The following is a 25,491-nucleotide window of genomic DNA, read 5'->3' on the forward strand; positions in this document are numbered from 1 at the left end:
AGGGGGCCTACCAGCCCCAGGTGTGCAAGGAGTCAGGGATCCCGATCAAATCCAATCCAATTTGCTTTCAGAAAATATAATTCCTGGTTTTCTGTAACATTTTGTAAAGTATCCTGTAGTATCTTGTATAACATCTGTTCAGAGGAAGGTCAGTGCGGTTCTGCTGTGGCAGGAGACTTTGGATAAGTTCAGGTGCAGCACCACAAAGTTCTGGTACACCAAATGTCACTGAAACAGACACAAAATAACTACAAAGAGACATAAACCAACTCAAAAGAAAAGCAAAATGACTACAGAGAGATGCAAACTGACTACAAAGAGACACAAAACAACTACAAAGAAACAAAAAACAACTACAAAGAGACACAAAACCACCACAAAGAGACACAACAACAAAAAACAGATGCAAAATGACAAGAAATTGACTCAAAATGAATAAGGGCTTGTTTACGGTCTCTCAGAACCAGTTCTTAAGATGTGCTATTCGAGCACATTGGAAGTCAAATGTGTTAATGTCTGTGATAGAGAGGGTAAAGATGTGATATTTAAAAATGGAGATTAGAGAGTCTCTCCAGGAAGACGTTCACAGTGTTTCACTTAGTTGTTCACATTACAATTGCCACACGTAGTTGTGTAACAAATGAAAAATGAGTGCAAGAGAGAGAAGTACAATGCCTGGCTCCTCTCTCACCTCTCACACAGCTGGCCAACCACAGCATGAAGTGGTTAATAGTTGGATCATTGATTTGGAAAGTTACAGAAATGGTTCAGACAAAGTCCAAAACTGGAAAGGTGTAGGTGTGGGGAGTCCAACATGCCATTCAGCAGGAGTATAAATCTCACTTAAATTAAAAAACAAAAAAACATTTAAAAATAAATAAATAAACACACAAAATAGTGACAAAGAGATAAAAAAAATATGACTGAGAAAAAACACAACTGTCAATAAAGAAACAGAAAATGACTAAAACCAGACTGTGCCTAGGGACCTATTGTCTCATAATCTATCCATGGTTTTTGGCACCAAATAAGCTAAAGACTGTAGCATTTCCCAAATGCTACTTGACCCAAGTCAAATAGGTAACCAGACAAAGTGAATCAGCAAGAATACTGCCTGTATGACTGCCTGGATAGCTGTCACCACCTACAATCAGCAACAGATTTCGAAATGGAGCAGAGGCAGATAGAGGATGAACAGAATAAGAGGAGAGGAGAATAAATAATGTTTGAGGTTGAAAAAAAGGTGAAGAAAAACTTGGATGGCGTTTGGAGGGACTGAGATAATATTGACCACATAATCCCTTACAGATGTGGAAATCACTGTTTAATGCCTGGCAGACAAGACATGCTGAACTGCTATTGGATGACTCAAGAGGGACTCTGACCAAAGACAAACTCACTCTCACTCCAATCGTGCTGTCTATCGATGGAGGAAAAATGATGAAAATCTAAATTTAGAGCCAACATAGCAAGACCACATCTGCTGGTCTATAAATTACACAAACTGATACATATGGGCTGTATATCTTTCCAGGGCTCAGTGACTCACATGGGGTGATAGCGTGAGTAGAAGATTTTTTATTTGAGAGTAATCATACGGCTAATGTCCTCCTACACAGAAATATACAGGCCTAGTTCCACCCTTTTGTGAAAACCTGTTATGAACCCCGTGTGACAGCTGATTGCAGTAGGTTGCATGATTTCCTGCGCCTGTTGCCAGTGTGTACATGTGTATGTGCGATAGAGAGACATGAGTGTTCTTTTGTACACATCACGTGTTTATGTGTGTCTCCTATCCTGTATAATCAAACGCAGCTCTTCAAGTGCCATCAATCAAGCTCTGATGGTAGAGGGAAGAGTCTAGAGACCACAGCGACCCCCTCTACAGTATGTGCTGAGGCTGGGCTGCTTTAATGCTGGTGGATCCATAGGAAACATTTTCTAAACCAAAAGTAGGTGAAGAAACGCAGAGGCCTGCAACTAAGTATGTACATTATGTAGCTCATCAGAAATGTGGTTATCTCAGGGTACGCTGTAATGTCTTGGCTTGTGAAAATAGATGTTTCTGTGGTTTACAAAACGGCAGTTTTCTGTAACATCAAAGCATCAAAACAATATGGTTGTATTCTGCACATCAGCCTGCATATGCATGCTCCTTTAATCATCCTATTCTTTCTCTTCATCATTGGCTACAGTGCTTTTTTTCTTGCTTTCTTTCTAATCTAAGGGTGATATGAAGCAGTGAGGTAGCATACACAACACTAACTGCAGCAGCACAACTGTTGTGGACAGAAATACAGATCCAGTATATATGATACAATATGGTTTTGTTAGATGGTAGAATAACTGCGTCGCTGTTATAGATCTTCTTGTAGGTTGAAAGCAAAACTGAAATGCATACATACTGACAGATGAAGTGAATAACATTGCTCATCCCTGCAATGTTCTGCTGGGAAACCTTGGGTCTTGGCATTCATCTGGATGTTACTTTGACACGTACCACCCACCTAAACATTGCTGGAGACCAAGCAAATCCCACATGGCAACAGCACTCCCCGATGGCAGCTGCAGCCCCTGCCAGGACAGAGTGCCCCCACACCTCAAGAATTGCTCAGAAATGGCTTGAGGAACATGACAAAAAGCCAAAAGTGTTGACCTGGCCTCCAAACTCCCCAAATCCCATGGAGCCCCTACCCCATGACCCACAGGACCCAAAGGATCCACTGCCAATGCGTGGACACCCCTAGAGGTCCTGTTTCCATGTACCAATGGGTCACTGTTTTGGTGGCACAGGGGGGACCTACACAATATTAGGCAGGTGGTTTAATGTTGTGGTTCATCAGTGTATATAGTACTGCACAGTATGCCTCTTACTAAGCTGCTCACACTGATGGCAGCAGTGTTAAAATGCAAGACACTGGTCTAACCATCAGGAGAAACTGAGGTTCAGTGTTTTGGTCAAATACACTTTCAAATATAGACAAGAGAAGTTGCTAACTCCTGAGCCAGAGCCAAGTGTGAAATTGGCCATGTAAAATGTAAATGGGCTGTAATTAAAAAAAAAAAAACCTGCAGAAACTGCAGATTTTCTTCAAGCCACTATTTTCAAAGTCAAAAATTTACTTAAAACAGCAAAAAAAAAAAAATTACACAATCTATATGTACTCTTTAAAGTGCCAACTAAATAAAATCATACCCATAAAACTTTTCTCACCAAAGATGATTTGAACCATCATTATCTTTGGGAGAAAGCCCCATTTCTTTATCATAGCTATGATGCCTCACAAGAAAAAGTTTGGCAATCCACTGTGATATGATATTCCAAAGATATCAGGTGGTCTTTTAATTATTTCCAGAATTTTAAATGGAAAGCGCAGAACATTTTAGTGGTGGGTTGGACTGACTTGAAACTGAAAATCTCAAAAGAACATCATTAGACTTAGGAAAACTGCCACTGTAGGTTACAACTAGAAATTCCTCCATGTTGTGGTATTATTCTGGTATTATGTCTGGAGCTTTGATTGTTGAAACATATGAAGGATTCATAAAGGCTGAGAGGGTTTGTATGGGATTCAACACTCATGCTGTTTTTTTCCTATTATTAAAAGACCACCTTTACTTTAGTATGGTGCCTTTCCTCCCCCAGATCCACTCCTCCTCTTCCTCTAGCCAGTTCGCAATCTACATAATGGCTGCCATTGACAAGTGGGCATGTCTGCTTGGCATTGATTGGTGGCCTCTGGGGATATGACTAGTGACATAAGAGACAACGGAGCATGGGTAAGTGCTGCTGTTGGTTGTGTATCTCTGTGTGGGTGTGTTTGGGAAATTACAGGGTACAAGTAAGGAAAGTTCACATTGTGCAGAAAAAAATGGAAAGACTTCAGACAGTGGGCTTGTGCAGTGGAAACCCTTCACATATAACAAGTAGCCCATGCTGACTTGCCTGTGACAAACAAAGGAATTAGAGGAGGATTAAATGAGGGATCGACCAGCGTGTGTGACAGACTTGTCAATGAGTTGAAGTTGATTAGGTTTTTTTTTTATGAGGGGGGGTGGGGCAGTCAAGGGTCAACAACCTATCCAGGACATTAGGTACTCCATATGCATTTCTATACGACCATCTTAGGCACTTGTAAATATTCATTAGGATTTCAGCAATGATGTTCATTTGTTTGTTTCTTATCGAGTTTAACTACAAATCAAGACATGCTTTTTGAAAATGCACCCACTGCCAGCGTCAAACTGCGGTAAATTAAATGATCACATTTGTCACGCTGGTTGAAGAAGAAAAATAACGTTTAAATGTGACAACCAAGCATTATTGACTTTGTCTAGTGGGTTTTTGAAAGGTTTTCACACCTCAAGACCTGCAGAATTATCAGCCAGTCCTCCACTCTGGTTCAGTCTGAAACATCCCCTGACTTCTCCCCTTCCATCGTCATCAAAATTTTAACTTCTCCTGAATACCTGCAAAACTAATGACTAAGTGCTCAAAGTGTCACTGTGTCTCTCTGAGCTGCTAGTGTGGCTATAGACTTTTAGCCATATTTTCATACAGTAGGACCATGTGATCCATCAGATGCAGTTATAATAAACCCAAAGGTTTTAACATGAAAATTACAATAGCTTAATACAGCAATATTATCTGGGTTTTGTGTAAGTACTGACTGACTTTTCCAAACCTTATACAGAAAATGAATGCACAAACACAGTAGCTGGACCTCTTGGGGAGAACTCAATAAAATAAACATAGAAAGTGTACTGGGAAAACCAGCAGGACAGCCAAATTACAAGTTCAAGAGAAAAAAAAAACAGTTGGTTGGTTTTTGTAGTGTAAAACCACAATCACATGGTTTGTAAAATGTCATGGAAAACTAACAGTAACTTTAGAGGCACACCAACACATGCACACACTCGCACACTATCCACAGCCACATGCAGTAAAGCACACACACTGTGATAGCTGATGTTTGACCACACAAGATGGGTTACTAAAACAGTATGTGCAAGTGCTGACTCAAACTCTACTTGTGGTCTGGTTGAAAAAAATGAAAACCGTTTGAGCCTTTCTTTCTGTCTCTATCTTTGTGTCATCTCTCTATGATATGAATGAATGTTTACTGTTTATTTTATTATCAACAGAGCGTTTGTTTGCGCACGTGTGTGTGGTTATGTGCACACACAGAGCACAAATACAGAGCTAAGGGCAGGCAGTTGAGGCTCTAAATCAGCCATGTGCTTACTAACAGAGGTTTGACCCAAATAACAGTGTAATTTATGAAGGCTTTTAGGCTCCCAGGCAGCCATGGAAATAGAACAGAGAATAATGTGAGTCTGACCGTGCCTACATCACTTCAGTTTATGTCCTAGTCTTTTACTAGGACACACGTCTGCGGTTCTTAATGATACAGAGACAGTAAACACAATGTTAATGGACACTGGGTTTACAGAGATGTACTCAGCTGCAAATGCACAGCCATGTGTCCAATTACAGACATGCTCGCAAACAAGAATACTAAACTGGTGCAGGTACTGACAGAGATGCAATCAGAAGGAGAGGCAGTGCTGTAAATGAGGTAGATATAGTGATACAGGCGGTGAGGAACATGTGAGAGATGGATGGCTGGAGAAGGAGAGACAGACTGAAGCACAGAGATCATTAGTACTCCACTGTAATGCGCTGGCCCCAGGCAGGGTTAGAGGCTGAAATGGACTGTTAGCAGCTGCTGGAGGAGATGACATCTCAGGGAGACCCAAAGGACGAGTTAAGACATCCCAAGTACACGTATAACTTGGGTGTGTAGGTGTTTGTGCATGTATGCATGTGTGTGTGTGTGTGTGTGTGTGTGTGTCTACATGCATATGTGTGTGCTACTCCTCCCCAACTACAGCAGGTCATTTGCCTCAGTGTTTGAAGTGGAGATGCAGCTCTGAGGATCAGGCTCCTGTCACGGCTCCACAGATCAGAGCACAGAGCGACAGGATGCCATGAGAGAGGAAGAGAGGGCAAAGACAGACAAATGAGATGACATGAGACCTTTCCCACACAAAATTCTTCTTCTCTTTTTTTCTTTTCTTCTCTTTCTTTTCTTTTCCTTCTCTGACTATGTCCAAATATATCAAGAGACACGGTTTATGAATGATAACAACATGTATCCATGCAAGCATTTTTGGTTCTTGTTAACTATCTCCATCTGCGCTGCAACACCTAAACATATACTTTATTGATCCAGTGAGGGAAACTGTCAAAAAGTTATGCGTTGGCTGGGAATCGAACCCAGGTCAACTGCTTGGAAGGCAGCTATGCTAACCACTATACCACCAACGCCTGCTGAGAACCATGTAAATGGCAGATATCTAAACAATACTAAAACAGCTACACCTCTTTTCCAGATGGCAAATTACACTGCCAACATCTGGCGAGAAGTGAGACAGAAACAGTCCTGTTACTTTGCTGAGTCGCCGCTGGTTAAAACTTTCTGTCCCCTCCTGCTTTCCATTATTACCTAAACAGTGTCTTAACACAGCCAAGCTCAAGATGTAGTTGTGCTCTTCTGCATATTCTCTTGTTTTATGTTTTTAGACAACAACAACAGCATAATTAGTGACTGGTTGAGGCTCACCAGTGCCACCTATTAACCTTTACTGAAATTCCACTTTAAAATTATATTCATAATTTATATAAATATACTGTATAATTGCAAACTTGTCTCACAAAATGACTATAAAAGCCGATAATAATGACAGCTAGGTTTGATCGGCTATAGAGACATTTAAGTTTTTAAGAGTGATTAGAAAAAAAAAAGAGTTAGAGGCAGCACGGCCCCTGACTGCATCTGAGCAGGCTCACGTCATCATCGCTTTCCAAAAGCTCCCATTTCCCTTGGCCACAATAAAATGCAAAGTCATTGTTTTCGGATTGATCCAGTCCAATCTGAAGGCCAAAATGGAGAGAAAAAGAAAAAAAACAACAAAAAACAGTGTACTCTGAACAAATTCACCGAGGCAAAAGAACCTTTTCTTTGCTTTTCTCTCACACACAAGAGTCTATTGACGGAGAGCCGTGAGAATCAGGGAAATGAGCAGTGAGTCAGTAATGACATTACGCTGGTCTTTTTTCCTTTGATACACAGTCAGATGATTTACTTAATGCCATCCATAGACCCATGACAGACAGACAGGGAGAGGAGGCAGAAAGGAGGAGGAAAGGAGACCAAAAGAGAAATAAAAAAAAAGGAGGAGGGCTGAGGGGAGAAAGAGAGGAGAGCCAATTTGTGCGTTCACATGTTTTTCTCAGACTTATCATCACGCAAATTAGGTCCTGCTTTCTGCTGATAAGGTCAGCTGTCAGTCTAGGCATATTTAAAGCAGTGGATATGCATAGACAGACACATAGCGCTGCTGTGTACGGAATCTGATTTTTAAGCTGATTGTGCATCATTACAGCACATAAACACATACATAAACCCATTTGTGTGTGTTACACACATTTTAATGTGATGACAGCACTCTCACACTTTCTGGAAAGCCCTGCATTAAAGAGCTTTACCACTTTTTTCTTGTCCTTCTTTTTATTTCATAGTCATGCATACTTAAAATCCCTCTCTTGTAATCTACCAGTCATAAGCTTGTGAGTCATAAACTGTAAATTCAATTGCACGTTGCAATCCACCCCTATGGGATCACCCGTCTGAATTGTGCAGTGCAACAATGACACTAACAGTGAAATGCCTTTCTGTGGAGAAATGTTCCCGTATGCAGGTGCCAGGCGCTGTCATCCTGACATATTCATTCTGACTATGGCAAAGAGGATGCATAAAAGGTATTGCCAAAAGCTGAGCGTTTGTTAAATGAAGATGAATGTGATGGTTTGGATTGAAGGTGATATTTTATTTAGGATCAGACGCTCTCTGTTTGGTAATGCAACAGCCACTCTCGCAACAACATGACAGCCCCGGGAAATGGATATTGATTAGAAAAGGTTGATGCTTTTTCCCCCCCTTGTTTTTTTCTTCTTACACTCCCTCCCTCCATCCCTCCTCTCTCTCTCTCACTCCCATGGTGTTTTTAATACTCTTGCCTCCCTCCTCAGCTGCCTAAGAATTTCCCTCCTTCTCTCTGTCTCTCTCTGTTTGTTGTCAAGCTATAATGTGTGATGTGCTATAAAGCATGATGGATGGTTAGAGCTGATTTTAGGGCCCCGCAGCCGAAGCTGGGGTTTGAGGACACCTGATCAAATTTCAGTCGTACGTGCAGTATTGTGTGGATCTATGCGTGCATGTCTGTGTGTGAACCAATAAGAACATAGAGAGAAGAGAAAGAAAGAGAGGGAGATATATTTGTCAGTGTATATGAGAAAAGAGAGCTTTGCAGGACCAAAGCCTGGAGATGAAATGCTTCTCAGCTACATTAATTCAATAAAGTGACAGAAGCCTGTGAATATCAGCAGTGGATCAACCTGTGGATCATCTAACAGATAAAACTACAAAAATATCAGTAATGTTCTTTTACACAAAGGAAAGGACTTATATAATTTTGAGCCTATAAAAAGTCTTTAATTTAAGACAGCAGGCAACAGCTTTGTTCATTATATTGTATCAATCCATAACTAACTGACTGAAAAATCACTGTGTACATGTTTTGCTCTCCGTCTTTCTCTTGTATATTGTATTGTATGTGTATGTGGTCAATACGCCTTCCTGCTGATGCCACAGGCTCAAACTGTTAAAACTCCAGGTGTTCAGCAGATGTAAGACTGTGTACTATTCTACAGTATCATCCTTGACACTCAAATCATTGCACACATTTACTTCCTGGAGTCTTGCCTAAACATCAACTACAGCCGCTGCACACCTCAAACTAACTGTAATTAAAAATAAGCAGTGAAAACAACACTGACATATAACATGTGGCTCTTCAGCTGCTAAATGCTCCACTTTGTCACCAGCTAGTCACTAAGTTCGTCTGCCTGCTGCTTGGTAGTGAGCTGTGGGTTTGACAGAGCTTTTTTGTTGAAAATAGCAGAGTGTTGCTGCTGGAAATGATGGTGATGAGAGTGGTGAGAATAAATCAAAACCATATTTGCAGGACAGAAAACCAAAACAACAAATTGAAACACGTTGAGAGCAGAGAAGTAATTTGATCCATTGTTAATATTACATAGACATACTGATTATACAGTAACAGCTTTAACCAAATTGGAGATAGTACTCCTTAATGTAACTATGTGAGCAGATTTTTGTAACCTCAAAGTGATTAATAAAAGTGCAAAAAACAACAAAGGAAAAGCATGAGGAAGACAAATTGTGTTAGTGAACAATGGTGTGGTCCACAGTAGGTGGTGACATCATTAACATTCCAAACTCATACATGCACGCACGTACACACACACAGACACACACACACATACCTTGGCATTATCTCTTGTGCCCATACACCCTCATTACCATTCAGCTCTGATCCCTGATGATAACCTCTCCTGGGCCGACGCAGCCACACGGTGACCAGGATTATGGCTTTTGACAAGTCTAATTAATACAGACCTAACGACAGCGATCGATAGCATTGATTAAACATGCTCGGGAAATTAATAATTGCCTGGAGGTGAAAGGTTAAATGACTTAAACAAAATCTTGATAGACCATTAAATGCATCTAAGGTTCGTTCTTTTGTCATTCTTTCTCAGCGTTCAGTGTTCAAGGGACGACTGACCCCCAAACACACCACCTGCAATTACTGCATTCTTTCTTTTTACTCTTTTATACTGGAGAGCCACAGACTCTAACATAGTCATGAATGACTAGTGACAACATAATTTGGATGGTATTGTCATAGATAACAAACACTGACCACAGCAGCTAACAACATAATACAAGGGTTATAAAAAGCAACACTACTGATTGACAATTGTAAGCTCATCAATATATCCATCTGAATGGAATCGATAGCTTTGTTAGTGTTTACATATGCTTGTGTCCACTTTATTTTTGTGCTAATTCCACACCAAGCTGCTCTGGTGGGGGACATTTCTACGAGTGGGCTCAGTCCATGTTTGTCCATGAGGTTCTAATTATTTGTCACTATGAGCAGCCCCTTTCACAATACACATCATATACTTGTTTGAACCATATAGACCATAAAGGTGCTAAGTTTTTGCTACTGCCACATAGCCAACGATGGGATTAACTGCTCTTACCAAGAGCCTCAGCCACTGCTGCATTTACATACGCTCTCTGGGCAGCCCTTCTTCATCCTCTCATGTTGGACTTAGGGCAGACTGGATGCTACAGTGACTTGCTATTGCAAACTGGTATTACAAGATGGGATGAGATGGTGCTAGCTTCTTAGCATGCTAACTTCAGTAGAAGAAATGTATTAGAAATAGAAGTAAAACAAGAGTTAACATTGGAGCTGGTTTCCACTGCTGGAGACAGCTCTTTGATGCTGAACTTGCATCATTTCTTCTAAACTGGTAAGTAAACAGCTGTTGATGATGCTAATGTTGGCAATGTAGTGATAGCAAACTTACATGTAGCACCTTTAAACGCCCCGCGTTCGCTAAGTATCATATTTCTCATAGTTCACCTCTATGATTACATCACTTAAGTGCCAACAAACTAGAGGCTTGTGCACTGGCATGGCTTAATAGAAAGAAGAATATTGGTTATTGTCTAACTGTAATTACCAAGTCAAGATATCAATTAAATGTTTTGTTCACCATTTCTGAGTTATGGCTCCACTGCGCTGTGAACAGACAGATAGGGTTTCATTCCAGACATTCAAGTCTCCCAGCCCTGAGAAATACACAGAAAATAATTCAGTTGTGTCTGTATAAGCCTCTGGTAATTTCTTCTCCGATATCTAAATCTTCAGCTGAACTACACTCTGCTGCAGGTCCAAATGCTCTCTGCAAGGTTTCCCCCCACAGCTGTCTTGTCTTCTGTTCTCTGCTCTGAGCAGCCGCTTCACTACCCAGATGAACAAGATGGAAGGCAAGAACCAGACTACTGCAAGGGCATGCTGCCCAGCAGCCAGGCTTTGATCAACTCTCTGAGTCATACACACTTAACTCCCTTTAGCAACCAGTGGGGGTTGGCCCAGGTGTATTCCCTCCTTCTCTCCACATACTCTCAGCAACAAAAGACTGCTGCAATATGAACAACACCAAAAGGGAAATAATATTGTAAAATAACAATAAGATTTTGTTTATCCAGTTTTAGAGCTGCTTTATTCTATACTTCAGTGCCAGGATCTGACCCAACCAAAAACACTGCCTTCATTTTCCATAAGGTATTATATTTATTTTGGGAAGAAATATTCATGCAATGATTTTGCTTAAATGAAGTAACTTGTTCAGGTGTGATTTATCTATTTAAGTACTTACTACACAAACAAATCTTTTTATATATTCACCACTTTATTAAGGCATTGCAACTATATTAAAGTATCAAAACCTATACCCAAAAATCCTAAAAAAAACAATGTATTTTTTTATATACTGCTAATGTTTTGCAGCCTCACAATAACAACGGTTCTCTTCTCCTTTCCTCCCTCCACATGAAGATCAGAGAACAGGATCTGTTATTTCCTTCTGAGGCTGTCGTGGGAGTTTTTTTCCGTGTTGTCACTGCCAGTCTAACATCAGTGGTGCCATTTTCATTTACTGTTATCAGACTGTGGGCGTTGTTGTCAAGCTCCTGGAGCCTGTAAGTGTATTAAATGGCTACACAAATAAACTTGACATTGAAACTCAGCAGAGTGTAGTGGGGAAAGTTAAGTTATGGACATGGATTGGTAAATGCTCATTTTAAAAAAAAAAAAAAAAAATAAAAAATAAATAAAAACCTCTCACATTGTAGCATGAGTGTAGCCATTACCACAGCTGCTATAGTGTTGACACAGATACCTTACCCTGTACTGACTTATGAGGAAGTGTTGGCATGAAATATTGCATCTAGAAAGGGAAAAAAAAACTTTTTTACCACTACACAGTCAGAAGAATTGGAAGTATATATTCTTGGACAAAACATGCACAGTTAACTTTCCCCACTACACTGTGCTGAATGTATGGATTTACCAATCCATGTTCATACAATTCTTATCCTGCTAGAAAGCACCTAACTGATTACATCTGCCTCATGCACAGTGCTCTATATTGTTCAAGAGAAGGCTTCCAAAGTGGCACAGAGAGCATCTAAATCACATTGCATGTCTATACAATGCAACTAATGGAGTTAGAATAGCTACTGCTCTGGTTCTAAATGAATCTGTGAGGCTAGTATGCAACATTTATGTGAATAGCCGCAGTGTTTCATACTGAATCATGTGCTTGTTGCGGCCATACCACTGACAGTTGTGCTCCAATGCAGAGTTTCTAACTGATAGGTGAGCAATGCCAGTGGGAGTTTAGATTTAAAAAAGCAATACATTGTCTGTATATGAGGGAATGTACCGTGTATTTATACAGTGTAGAGCCATGCTATAATAGGTGTCATCTCTTATGATAATGTGTCTGTCTCTGTCTGTGGATGCTTTGGTCAGTATTTCTTCTGTGTTCATGTGTGCGTCTATGTACACATGGGCACTTCAGTGTGTGTGTGTGTGTGTGTGTGTGTGTGTGTGTGTGTGTGTGTGTATGTGTGGTGTAAGTGAGTGTGAGTGTAATCACCAGGGTTCCTTGTCAGAGAAAAGGGCAGGGAGGGTCCCAGAGGTGTCAGAGGGGGCAGCAGGAAGCAGACAGAGGTGACACAGGGAGAGGACTCGGGTGACATTTGCGAAGTGGGAATTGACCATCGCAGCATAATGACGAACAAGGTCCACTTTTGCTAATGAGAAAAGCAAGGAGGATGTGAGCGGAGAGCTAGCCTGACATCCACGAGCTCACACTCGGTGATAACATGTATAAACTCAAGCTACACACTTCTTCTTTCTACAATATCTGTCTGATTCTGATTTGACAGAATGAATAAAGACTGAATTCATTGTTTCGTGCTCAGTGTACACAAGCACTTCATACACACACACATACCTGTGTTTATGCAAACACATACACACATTCAACCAGGCTAAATTCAACAGCCCTCTGGTCAAACAAAACTCTGATGTAGCAATCTCTGTGTATTGACACACACTTGACCAGAGGCTGTTGTGAAGCAGTGGAGCACAGTCTCAGTTTAGACTATCCATTGGCAGTCTCTCTGCATCTCAATAACAGCCGTCCCAGGGCTATGACTCATACTAGCTGGTCAGGAATTAATGAAAAGTGTGTGCGTGTGTCTATACATATACAGAGCATTAGTGTGAGTGTACACAAGTATTATTAGGAATTTAGTTAATATTATCCTTTCTCCATCTTATCAGTGACTTTCTTCAGCCCCTATAATGTGTTCATAATTGGCTTATAGCAATTCTTGTGGCCTTTTGTGGTGTTTTTTCACTGCTGCATATCACAGAGGTCATCTGGCAATCAGATAGCATCCTTAATAAAGCGGCATCTTCCCTGTGGAAGTTTCTGTTGATAGAACTCAAGAAATAGTTTCCATTTTTGGGAGACACATGCTTACTTGCTTTCTTTCTAAAAGTTAGATGAGAAGATTGATACCACTCTGTACGTTGATGCTAAGTGGAGCTGGAGCCAGGAGGTGATTAACCTAATTAACCCACCGTCACTCATTTATTTAATCTATACACAAACAAAAATGTAACAAGACTAAGAGGCGCTTTGCTAGGAGCTCTACATGGCTGCACATGGGCACAGCAGTGCCACATGCTAACATACTCACCATGGCAATGTAAGCAGCATGTATGTTTCCCATGAGTGTCAGCATGCTAACATTAGCTAATTGGCACTAAGCACAAAGTGTAGATGAGTCTAATGGGAATTTGACCATGAACCAAAGTACTGGACAGATTACAAATTCTGAACTGATTACAATTCATCCCGAGAGACATAAATGTTTGTACCAAATGTTGTGGCAACACATCTGATGGTTGTTCAGACATTTCACTTGAAACCACAAATGTGAACCTCACTGTGGCACAAGAAGAGAAGTCAGTAAGTTTCACTCCTGAGGGACCATGAACGTTTGTACAAAACTTCAATCATCTAGTAGTTGTTGAGACATTGCAGTCTTGCGTCTTAGTTTTACGGAATTACATGCTGTACATATTTCTTCAGTCTTTATGCTAATCACCTCTCAGCTCAGAGTAGAGTTGATCTTCTTATGTAACTCTTGGCAAGAAAATGAATAAGCATAGCTCACAAAATCCTCCAAAAATTTGTTGATTTAACTGGTATTTTCTTCACTTTCAGGTCAGTGTTTCAGGTCAGGAATGTAAAAACAAACAGACAAAAAAAATTCTTCCAGGAAAAGTCGTAACTGGTGCCAGATGTTCACAACAGCAAATATAAAAAAATTTCTTAAATCGGGTGTAGGCTGAATCCCTGTGTGTATTGCTACTGTTATAACAAACTGCAATAGCAAGTGGCTGACGTGGTATTTTTTTAACTGGAAGTGAAAACATGGCAGATTGCTACTTGGCAGTGATTTGGAGAATGGCTACTTTGTTGGAAAAATGGATAAACAAGCAGTTATCAAGCAGAGGTGGCGTGGATGTTGAGGGAGCTGGGGACTGCAGAGATAAAGAGACTGTTGGAAAGGCTGTTTGAGTGGATTTCAAGTGCTGTGAACAGCAACAGACAGACACACAGACAGCGGCATACGTGAGGAGCCGTCGGCTGCAGGGCTGTACGGGGCTCAGGCCAGAGAGACGAGCTGGGTTATTGATCTGTGGAGTTTGAGTTTCTTTGTGAAACAGGATCTGAGGACACAAGCAAGAGCCTTATTTAAAAGTCTCCCTATTCACATCCATATCTATTGATCCGCACACACTTTCATCCAGCTTTAAGTAACTCTCTGGTTGCCCCCTTTCTTTTTTCTGCATCTCGTCTCCTCATTCTTTATTTTCCTCGTCATTCTGCTGTCTGTCGAGGCTTAAAGTATCCCTTATTCTCCTTCTCTCACTCTCATATTTCTTCATTCCGTCTCCCTTGGCCCCTTTTTAGGGACTTAGGTGAACTTTTAAGAGCATACAGTATTTCCTGATCATGTTTCCAGTCAATTCATCTCTGAGTGATTGAAACTGGTTTTCTTTTATGGGTGTTTATTTTTCTTATGCGTTTCCCATAAAAGTCTATCTCCTTATCCCCAGAATCCCTTATCTCTGACAGCAATAAATTGAGTGGATCAACTCAATGTAGCACAATCACATTTCGCCATGACAAGCAGTTTTCAACACCCCAACACACACACACACACACACACAGTAGAGATAACAGCTTTGTTCTGTGGTAGATTTGATTGGCTGTGGACGCTGTTGTCAGACTGCAGGAGTGAAAATATGGCAGTCGTTATTGTGTGTTGTCATAACTCGGCCTGTAAATCTCTCTCTGAGTGGAAGAGGAGAGGAGGGAGGAGAGAATTGATTCTCTTGTTGTACTTCATCTTTAACCTCTCTGCTCTTGGTGCCGAGCCAGGGGCCTCGGAAGCCATCTTCATTATGTGTCCATCTACAGGAGGGGGCGACGTTAGTGCCCCCCCGCCCCCTTCCTTCCATGTGATGTCATTTTAATTACCCCGCACTCATATCTAGCAAGCCATAGCTCTCCTTCCTTTTCTTTGTCATTCCCGACTTTATTTCCCAGCTTTCCGTCTTCATGTTTTTAACCTTCGCAAGATTCCATTTTCCCTTCTTTCTTTTTTTTTCTACTTCCATCAATTTACTCCTTGCCTCCATCTTCCCCCGTCCCCTCCCTTCCTCGCTCTCCTCTTCCGCCGCCTGACTCCAACCCAGCAGCAGTTCTGAGCAGACCTCCACCGTTAAGCGGGGTAACAACTGATAACGTCAACCATGCTGTCTGTGACTGACAGCTGGGTAAAATGGCTGTGGCAGCACACAGAGGCATGGAGAATCCGTTTTCAGGCTGCACCAGAGTCGGTCCCCGCGCCCATCTGTCAGCCGAAAAACGGGAGCGCAGACTATCAGTCACAGCTGACCCCCAGTCAGCCACGCATGGGACTAGTTGGGAGGGGAAGGGCTCAAAGGAACACAAATAAGCATGAAGATCAACAGATGGCTCTCTGTCAATCATCTCCTTTCTTCTTTTTTTTTTTCTTATCTCACCACGCCTCTCTCAATTCTCCACCTTCATTTACTCATTCTTATCTTATCCTGACAATCCAATATATTGTTATAAACCATGTATCTTTCCTCCTGAATCTTTCTTTTTTCCCCCTCTATCTCTCCATTTGTCCCCAGGTGGTACGGCGGCAAATGTGACATGAGCTCAGTCACGTGTTCTTCTGCTCTCCCCCACGCAGCTTAGATTGCTGTCATTACACTCACTCTGTGCTATTTCACTCCCACTGTAATTGGAGGTGCTGTGAATGAAAGCAGGGTCCTTGATTTCATACTTTGAAGATACTGATAGCTGTGGGGAAGGTGTGTGTGTATGTGTGTGCAGGTGTGCGTGTGTGGGTTGTGTAGAATTCAAAATTTAGCATTACAGAAGAAGAGAGTGAAGAAAGGTGGACATGCAGAGTTAAGTGTTGCAAATATTTGGATATTTACTTTAAGTAAAATCTGCATTCATACTGAAACTCCCTGCCTTGTTTTAGAGAGCTATAGTGCAGCCGTAGCACAGGTTCACTGCACGGCCTCTCTTTTTTCAGTTCGTTGTTACAGAGCAGAGAGTACAATGTCTAACACCTTGTTAATGATCTCCAAGCTGAGCCCCAGAGACATGACTGGATACGAGAACTGCAGGACGCAGAGAGACCCATCTTCTCTTTTATCCTCGCAGATAAATTCATCTGCATGTAAAACCATAATTCTGCTGAAAGAGGACAAAAAAATATACTTTTAGTGAGGAGAAAAAAAAATCAATGTGGCAATTTAATTTAGTGTAGAGTGAACACTTTTACATATTACTGTACAAGATGCAAATGAGATTTCTCCCCTTGAATAATCATCTGTCTAAAAGGCTGAACCTCACTGGGAGGTAATTACACTGCTCTGATCATTAAATAACCCCTGTTCTCTCTCTCACCCACTTTCTCTCTCGCGCTTCCATCTCTCTTTGAAAAACCGACCCCAAACACTTTTCTTACTACACACACAAAATATGCCACTGATTCACACGCGAGTTTACACAAGTAGCAGTTGGCTCACACACGCTGTGGCCCCGCGCACACACAAACGTACGATGACGCACGATTCGCACACCCCTCCACAACTTCTGCAAAATTTCACAGACTTGGTGTCAGCCACACTTCTTTTTATACACCTTTTTTTTTTTTTTTAACTATCTCCCCCACCTTGTATACTACCATTCCCTCCTTGCTAATAATGCAGCTTGGTGAACCAGCAAGGGTGCAGTTTCTCTCCGGTTACTATCCGTGAGAAAATTTACAGAGACAACATTCATTTCTTTTATTTCACGGTTAATAAAAAATTGTTGTAAATAATTAAACATATCCACCTATAGGACGCATAATGGAAAAACTCTATATACTTATATCAATACATGACCATGTTTCATTTTTCACTCATGGTCTGCTAAATATTACTGTGTTCACTGGAGATGTAGAAATTAGTCTTAATTTAATCAGTCGTATTGGATGACCTGCATGCATATGCAAAGGAAAAAACACTTCCTCTCCTTCAAATGTTGATTTAGCTCCTCAATCTGTTGCGCTAATAAGCAGCAAGGACACTCCCACTGGAGGGAAATGTACAAATCCTCCAATTAGTTGCTTTAAGAGTCTATATTTGCAGTTCTCTCTTATATATTCTTTCTCCTCAAGAGATAGTGAGGATATCATTATTTTATTTGTGGCATTATTCCAACCGGCTCTGGCAGGCTTCACCTGTCTCACAGTTTGTAACACTACCGAATACCTCAACCTGGCACAGCTGACAGTTTTGCTTCACACAGATCAAAGAATCACAAAACCGCAGGCATTTTTCTTCACTGGAAAAAGTACTGTATTGTGTCAAAGCACAGCTGTTTAGCAGGAGCACAGGTGGATTCAGAATGAGTGGCAGGACAACTTTATTTACTGCTCCCTTCACAACCTGACAGGCACACTGGCACCAATTCTGATAGAATCAGCAGATCCGAACAAAGAGGGACGCGTTACTTTGTTCATCTGCCTGCTGCTGAGTGACTGAACAATAAATAAAGTTTCTGATTCGCAATGGTTTTAGTTGAATTTGGTCCAAGAGGACTTCTGGACCACAACAGTTGCACGATATAAATATTCCTGGACTGCTGCGGGTTGAAATCCCAGATATGCCGTCTTCAATGTATAGAGATCAAAGAAAAACCTAAATAGCAACCTTGCTCATTCATGGAAGACGCTACTATTCCAAAACTCATTATGCCAGTTGTCAGGAGAAGGTCAGCTCTATGACACAGAGCTCCAAACTGCCTGGAGGAATTTAGTATGGATCACCTTCTGCAACACGCAGAGCTCAATTCCAGCTGTCATCAGGCTGGAGGAGGCAGAAATGCATTACCAGCCAGGATAATATGCTTTATTATATAGCTTATATGCCAGCTCACGCTGCCTTGGGGCATTGAGAGGAGCAATTACAAGGACAGGGATGTCTAGTGTGTGTGTGTGTTTGTGTGCACACACGCATATAAACATACCTGCCAGCATTTACCTCTCAAAGCCAATAAACTCCTAATGCGTTATTTTCAAAGTCGCATCAATGTTTAAAATGTTATCAGCCCCTCGGACATGCACCACTGCTTACTGATGATCTCCAGTACAAGGACATAATCCTTATCCATCCAGTGTAACACAAACACAAACACACACACACACACACAGGGTTATACATTCCTCCTAAAACAGTGTAGTGTGTGTAAGGTTATTTGTTAGTTTATTTTGTGAATTTCTGAGTACTTCTCACACTGACATAAGTCATTTAAAGCTCCAGCAACAATCTGCTAGTTTAGAAGATTCAGCTTTAAGTGACTCAAACACCCAAAAGGCTTTCCTCAATTCAAAAGGGAACAAAAGCACTAACTGTTAGATGAAATGCAATTTCACCATGATACCACCAGCAGAGCCTCTCCCGTGGCACAGCAACATTGAGAATTGACGGCTTTTATGTTCCATCTAACAATAATCCTTTGCGCCTGCGTTGAACCCCCGGCCCTGCATGTCCTTAACACACCAATATAACAGCATTATGTGTTTTCAGATAAGAAAACACCACAAAAGACTGAATCAAATATTCATCCCGTGTCACCCGTTGAACAGCAATCTCCCATTTTCATTTTGGTGCCCGTCGCTTTTCTCCATCCCCTATTCCCCCTGCTCTCTTGCTCCCCAGTTTCATCCGCACACTCTTTCCGATGTAATCTTTTTGTGGATATGGAATGGAAGAGAAAGAGAAATGATGATACCTTAACAACAACACAAAGCTATTTGCTATACTGCTGGAGTTACTGATGATGTTTCATCTCGCCGTGTTTGCAGGTGAATGCGTGTGTGCTTGCGTATGCGTGACCATGTGCATGCGAGCGTGGGGTGACTATATTTATGATGTGCATACACCTGAAACGGGCGTCATGGGTTTGCAGGGAACATTGAATCAATTCTCCCCTTTATCTATTTGATTTGAATCAGCTCTGATTTGAATGTTGTGCTTTGGGATGAAAAGGACATGTTCAGGCAGACAAAGAAATAACAATGACCATAAACGATTTTCCAAAGGCTGCAGCTCTGCTGGGAGATCACTGCAGCCTTGTACTTGTTAGCACTGATAACTCATGTGTGTTTGTGTCTGGCCTCTGCTCTCCAGGAGCACGTCTCCTGTTGACTGGATCACCACATACACACACACACACACACACACACACACAAACAAACAAATACACACTGGCTGGGCTGCTCTGCTGCTAACAGCTTAACAACTTATGGTAGAGACGGCAAATCTTTAAATTGACTTAGGCTGACTAAGGCACTAACAGAATAATGGGCTGCTTTTGGGAATACGTGATGCTGTTAGACAGACACACAGACACAAACAGCTTTTGTATCCTGTAATATTTACACGCAATGATGAATTATGAATCATACATTTCTTTTCCTGTGTAAAAAAGCAAAAACTGGTCAGTGTTTATTTGGATTTTTGTATAAAGAATCAAAGTCCTGGGTGAAGGTAAGATTTTATTAATACCTACCTGAAGTGCCATTACTCTGTGGTTTAACCATTTATTGTTTTGTTTTGTTCTGTGACTTGTTTGTGGTGCAGCTAATTGGTCTTTTCTCCTCATTTTTCTGTTCAATTTCTGATCTTTTCACACAAGGACCTTGTTAACTGTGAACTAGGGCGATCAGTGTTTTCTTCCAGCAGGGAAAACAACAAATAAATAAAATTTCATGAAATCCAGGCAAAAGTCTGTTTAAAACCCTGTCTGCTCTTTTTTTAAAATCTGTGGAATTTCCCCTTGTCAAGCAATGATCCTCACACGTGTGTACTTGGGTTTGCTCACACATTGTTGCCATCTCTGTCAGTTTCTTCTATCACTTTTTCTCTCTTTCTCTCTCTCTCTCTCCCTCTCTCTCTCTCTCTCTCTCTCCCATCATCATTGCCAGTGGTCCCAGAGGTAATTACAAGGAGTTTCAGACAGTGGTTCTGGAGACCTGGGAGTCTCCACCAAACCATTATTCTCCAGATCAATTGCTGTGGACTAAACTGAACACACACTCTCAGAAGCACAGAACAATTAAAAGTCAACATGGGGGAATATTCTGCACGCTCTCACACGGACACACGTACGTACGCACACACACACACACACACACACACACACACACCCCTGAATAAACCTAAAACGACACACAAACACGATTCCGCTCTCTCGCCGACATGAACGTATGTAGATTTACACAAATGAACATATTCAGCAAACAAGCCCGCATGAGCACACACATAACAAGGGGACATTCAAGGAGAAACCTACGCGCATAATGAAGTGGAAGAGAGGATTCAACGGAGCCTAAAGCCCGTCTGGTGCTAAAGGAAAGTAGCAGATGAGAAATCTTATTTGATAACGGCTTCAAAACAGCCTACTACTGCGAGGGCCCCGTGGAGCCAAGTCGAGCGACAGCACCAAACAAACCATTGCTCCGAGCACAACAAACATTTTCATGTTTTCTCTTCAAAGGATCACACGCTAATACACTCCACAGTCTGCCTAATCAAAGCTCTCAAACTGTGTGTGAATATTTGTGTGTGTGTGTGTGTATACCCATGATTCAGTATGTGTGTAGTGTGTGTGTTGTATGTGCATGACTGCATGTGCATATATGTGTTTATATGTATGCTTCCTGAGCCGCACATATACAAACACAAACTAGACACACACACATTCTCTAACAACTGTAATAGAAAAAGAACACGTTAGATGTTAATTGGCTTGGACGCAGCAAAGTAGAGAAGTGAAAACACTTGATGTTCTGAAAACATTTTGCCAGCCGACGAAGTCACGTGAAGGACATTTTATTTTGTGAACCACACTTCACATAAGTCTCATTAGAAGTGGAAAAAGAAGCAGAAGGATTCAACAGTGAAACACACCAAAGAGTTGTTCAAACTGTTTGAACCTGCTGTTTCTTAAAACATGCATGTAAATACAGCTACGCACAAACAGAGCCACAGAGCTGTGTAACCCGCGACTGAATGCCTGAGAGACTGTAATGCATTGCCGTGCCCTGTCGAAGCACAGTTGGATGCTGGGAACAGTCTCTTATATGCATCTAAATATAGGAACTTGCTGTGCGTGGACTCCTCACTTAGCCTCTCTCTTTCTGTCTCACTGACTTGAACACACATACCCACACACACACGTGCGTATCTCAATAAACATTCAGGGCTATCACAACTTTTGTTTCACACAAACTCGTGCATCTATGTATGTGTGTGCGAGTGTCTCGTGAGGGCTCTGGTGAAGTAGGGCAGGCTGTAGGAAAGTGGGGCGACAGGGGGGCGGGGAAGCAAGCCCAGTCAGAATATCAATAATGGATAAACATGTTGCCGTCAGGAGGGACTGAAGGAGAGGGAGATGTGGAGAGAGAGGGAGAGGGAGGACCTGGGAGAAAGGGTAAAGAGTGAGGACAGAGGATAGGAGAGAGAGAGGCTGGTGGAAACAGGGGGGAAGAGAAAGACAGCAACAGTCAGAAAGACAGAAGAGTGACATATAATGAGTCAAGGGCATTAGCTTTTAAAGGATCAGCTTACCCAAATTAGGAAAACATATTTTCTTACTTATCTCAAGGGGTCACACAGAGAGTTTTGCCCAGGATATCTCTCTCTCTGAGATTTCTCTGGCCACTCTCAGGGTGTTTTGAAACCTGCATTGTTTAGTCCAGATGAATCAGACTGTGGTTTGTTTTGGTCGGATCTGAAGGCAGCAATTATTTGGGTACGGAACCAAACCACCGCATTGAGATTCTGTAAAGGAAGCAATCTTGGTGCAGTCAGAAATGAAGCCTTAAGCTAGATTTGTTTATCCTGAGAATGTGATCCAGTTTTGATCAGTCCCAACTACCAGGTGAACTCTGCAAGGATAGCAATCTTTTCCTGGATTTCCTGGATCATATCTCTAATTAGAAGCAACTCATTTCACTGTTTTAATGCAGGGGAGTTTTTGCTGAGATGAATGGTATTGAGTAAATAACATTTAAAAAACTCAAAATTCAACTTGTTTTTCCAGAAACAATCACTTCAGACAATCGACAGGCTTCACTGTCAGGAGAGAAGCTCCGACTGAAAGTGATCACAGCAAAGTCTAACTGGAGGAATCCAGTCACTGACTTTCTAAAGACATGACACCAGTTTTTTAGCTTGTCTTTTCATTTTTAGAATGCTGTGGGCAATATAAATGAAATTACTTCACCTCCAGTGTATTGGGGTGAAGGCATAAATCTCAGGGACAGATATTTCAAAATCTGGGCAAATAAAACCGAAACAATCTGTGCGGCTAGAAAGCACAAGGGGTAAATGAGAAAATATGTTTTTGGTAATTTAAGACTTTAACATGGTGTGACTGCCGACACAATATAAAAAAAAACTTTTTATTTTCCTTCTTTCTATTTCTTTCAATGTGAGAAAAAAGACATGTCTGAAAGAGATTGTTTAATTTATTTTTTACTCTGTTAAGCAGTTGATTTTGTTTCTACTCCATTTACAAGTACAGTGGGTGCATGCCAACCACTTCTATCAGCAGGAATACGTATTATTGCAGTGATAATACCTTCGCAATTTTTTGGTCCACTTTTTACACAGTCGTCGAGTCACTAGTAGAGAGGCAAGTGGGAAAATGGGGGTGGGGGGGTGAAAGAATGTAAGGTTGGGCTTGGAAGTGTACCATTTTTCACATTTAAGTAGGCAAACCAGTGTGAGAGGTGAGCCATCCAACAGTGTTCCAAATCCATTTAGCCTAAGGTAAATGATGAAAATAGGATGCACAGGGCTCCACTCTGCACGCTATTGTCACCCCTGATTCATATTTATGCAGCCTCTAGCATAAAATAAGGTGTGTGCATGTGTGTGATGTTCTGTTTTTTTGTGCCCTGAGTGTGTGAGAGGTGAGAGTATGAGCGGAAAAGAAAAAGAGAGGGTGGCATTCAGAGGTTTTCTGCCACAGGGCTTCCAAGCGCTTACTTTCTTATAAATTTTGGCTCTTGTAACCGCAGCCTGTGTGTGTGTGTGTGTGTGTGTGTGTGTGCGCGCGCGCGCGCATATATTCATGCCTGTTCTTGCGCAATCATGAATGCATGTTTGTGTCTGTGTGTGTTTAAACCAATTACTGATTGGCTCCTTGGCTCTTGTGTTCAACAAGTCCACCCAAGGCATTTTTTGGCGATTGAGTAACTCTGGGTTACTGTGAGGGGCTTGTTGCTCATGGCAACTCAGCTGTGTCCACTTTTGTCTGCCGCTTTCCAACTTGAAAAGACATGATCACAGACAAAGAGTGATAAAGGAGGCATATTGTGTTCTGTGTAATGTGTTCACCAGTGAAATATTGATTCAGCACCATTAAAACCTCCCAAACAAATTGAAGCGCTATTCTGTGTTACGGACGTCAATGACCAACTAGTTGTGTTTCGGTTCTCAAAGGGGGGGTGTGTGTGTGTGTGTGAGCACGTGTGTGCCTGTGTGCGTGTGTGTAAACACACGGACAGCTTTGCTCAGTTCTTGTCCCTATGTACAAGCCTCTCTATTATTCCTTCCTTAATGACACTAATTAGACTGTTCCCTTTAATTAATCTGTCGTTGATTGAGTGTGTTTGTCTGTGTGTGAGTGAGTGTGGTTTATATGTGTGTGGTTTATATGTGTACGTGTGTGTGGCAGCCATGCCAGTGAGGCATGATAATCAAACTGCTAATCCCACTGATCCTGCAGCTCTCTGAGTGAGCGATAGAAAACAAAATGTCAGGCTGAGTTTGACGCAGCATTTGGAGCTCCTTCTACGTCTCTTTTGACCTCAAAGCACAGAGGAGGGTAAAAACATACATCTATAATAATAAAGGTGAAGAGAGTACAAGTGAAATCCATTACAGTTTCCTAATTAGTTGCAAAGGTTGCAATTAGTGAAGTAGTATACTGGGCTTGCATGAGGAAATATGAGAGGGGGGAAAAAAATCACAGAAGGATTTGGAGTTGCACCAGCTCCCCTCTTTCTCTAATAAATATGATCAGGCATATTCTCCCTCTTTGTTTCCTCTCAACTGTTTCTTATTTTGGTTTGCCTCGGGCCCCGTGCAGAACCCAGCCCACCTCGGCAGAGGAAAATGAGACAATGTTTCTGCCTATTGACTTTCTGTTTTCATTCTATAATTGTTGCCATAAAGCATAATTAAACTTCATTGTTCATTCCTTCATCCTCCCCTCTGTCTCTTTGCTGCTCCCTCTCTCTCTCTCTGCTCTTCGTGTGTTAGAAAGTAATTATATCTCAGTGTGCCTGCAAAACGACACACTCCTGATCCGCTGATGAGAGCAGGCTGGGAGGTTGAATATAATGAAATAGAATGCATAACAGGATGCCGGCATGCCACAGGCCTGGCCCTCCAGAGGCCCGCTACTCGGGCATAACACATCGAGGGCTTTGCACGAGATTTTGTCACCACTAGGGGAAAGAATTCACTTTTTTATTCAAATGTGTGTTTGACAGAGTTACTACCTTAAATGAAAGCATGAGCTTGGTGTTGTTTCGCTCCCATGATAACTGCTAGGGAAAAAAATTCAATGTTTGTTTCAGCAACTGTCAGGTGTCACAAACTGATCCAGAGCCCAAGATAATTAAAAGCAACATATCCTGTGATCAGAGAAAGAGGTTAAGTGACGTTCTCCCCTAAATTTACATTTAGCTCATTGGAATTTCCTTTCATGTAAGGTAAGCAGGT

General features: G+C 41.5%; 1 non-coding gene across 1 annotated transcript; it reads right to left on the reverse strand.

Moving 5' to 3' along the window:
- Positions 1-6,259: 6,259 nt before the first annotated feature.
- On the reverse strand, positions 6,260-6,331 carry trnag-ucc (transfer RNA glycine (anticodon UCC)). Its single transcript has one exon. It is a non-coding gene; the product is annotated as a tRNA-Gly (tRNA).
- Positions 6,332-25,491: the final 19,160 nt, after the last annotated feature.

The sequence above is a fragment of the Lates calcarifer genome, linkage group LG4 (genome assembly GCF_001640805.2).
Source record: "Lates calcarifer isolate ASB-BC8 linkage group LG4, TLL_Latcal_v3, whole genome shotgun sequence".
Taxonomy (NCBI): domain Eukaryota; kingdom Metazoa; phylum Chordata; class Actinopteri; family Centropomidae; genus Lates; species Lates calcarifer.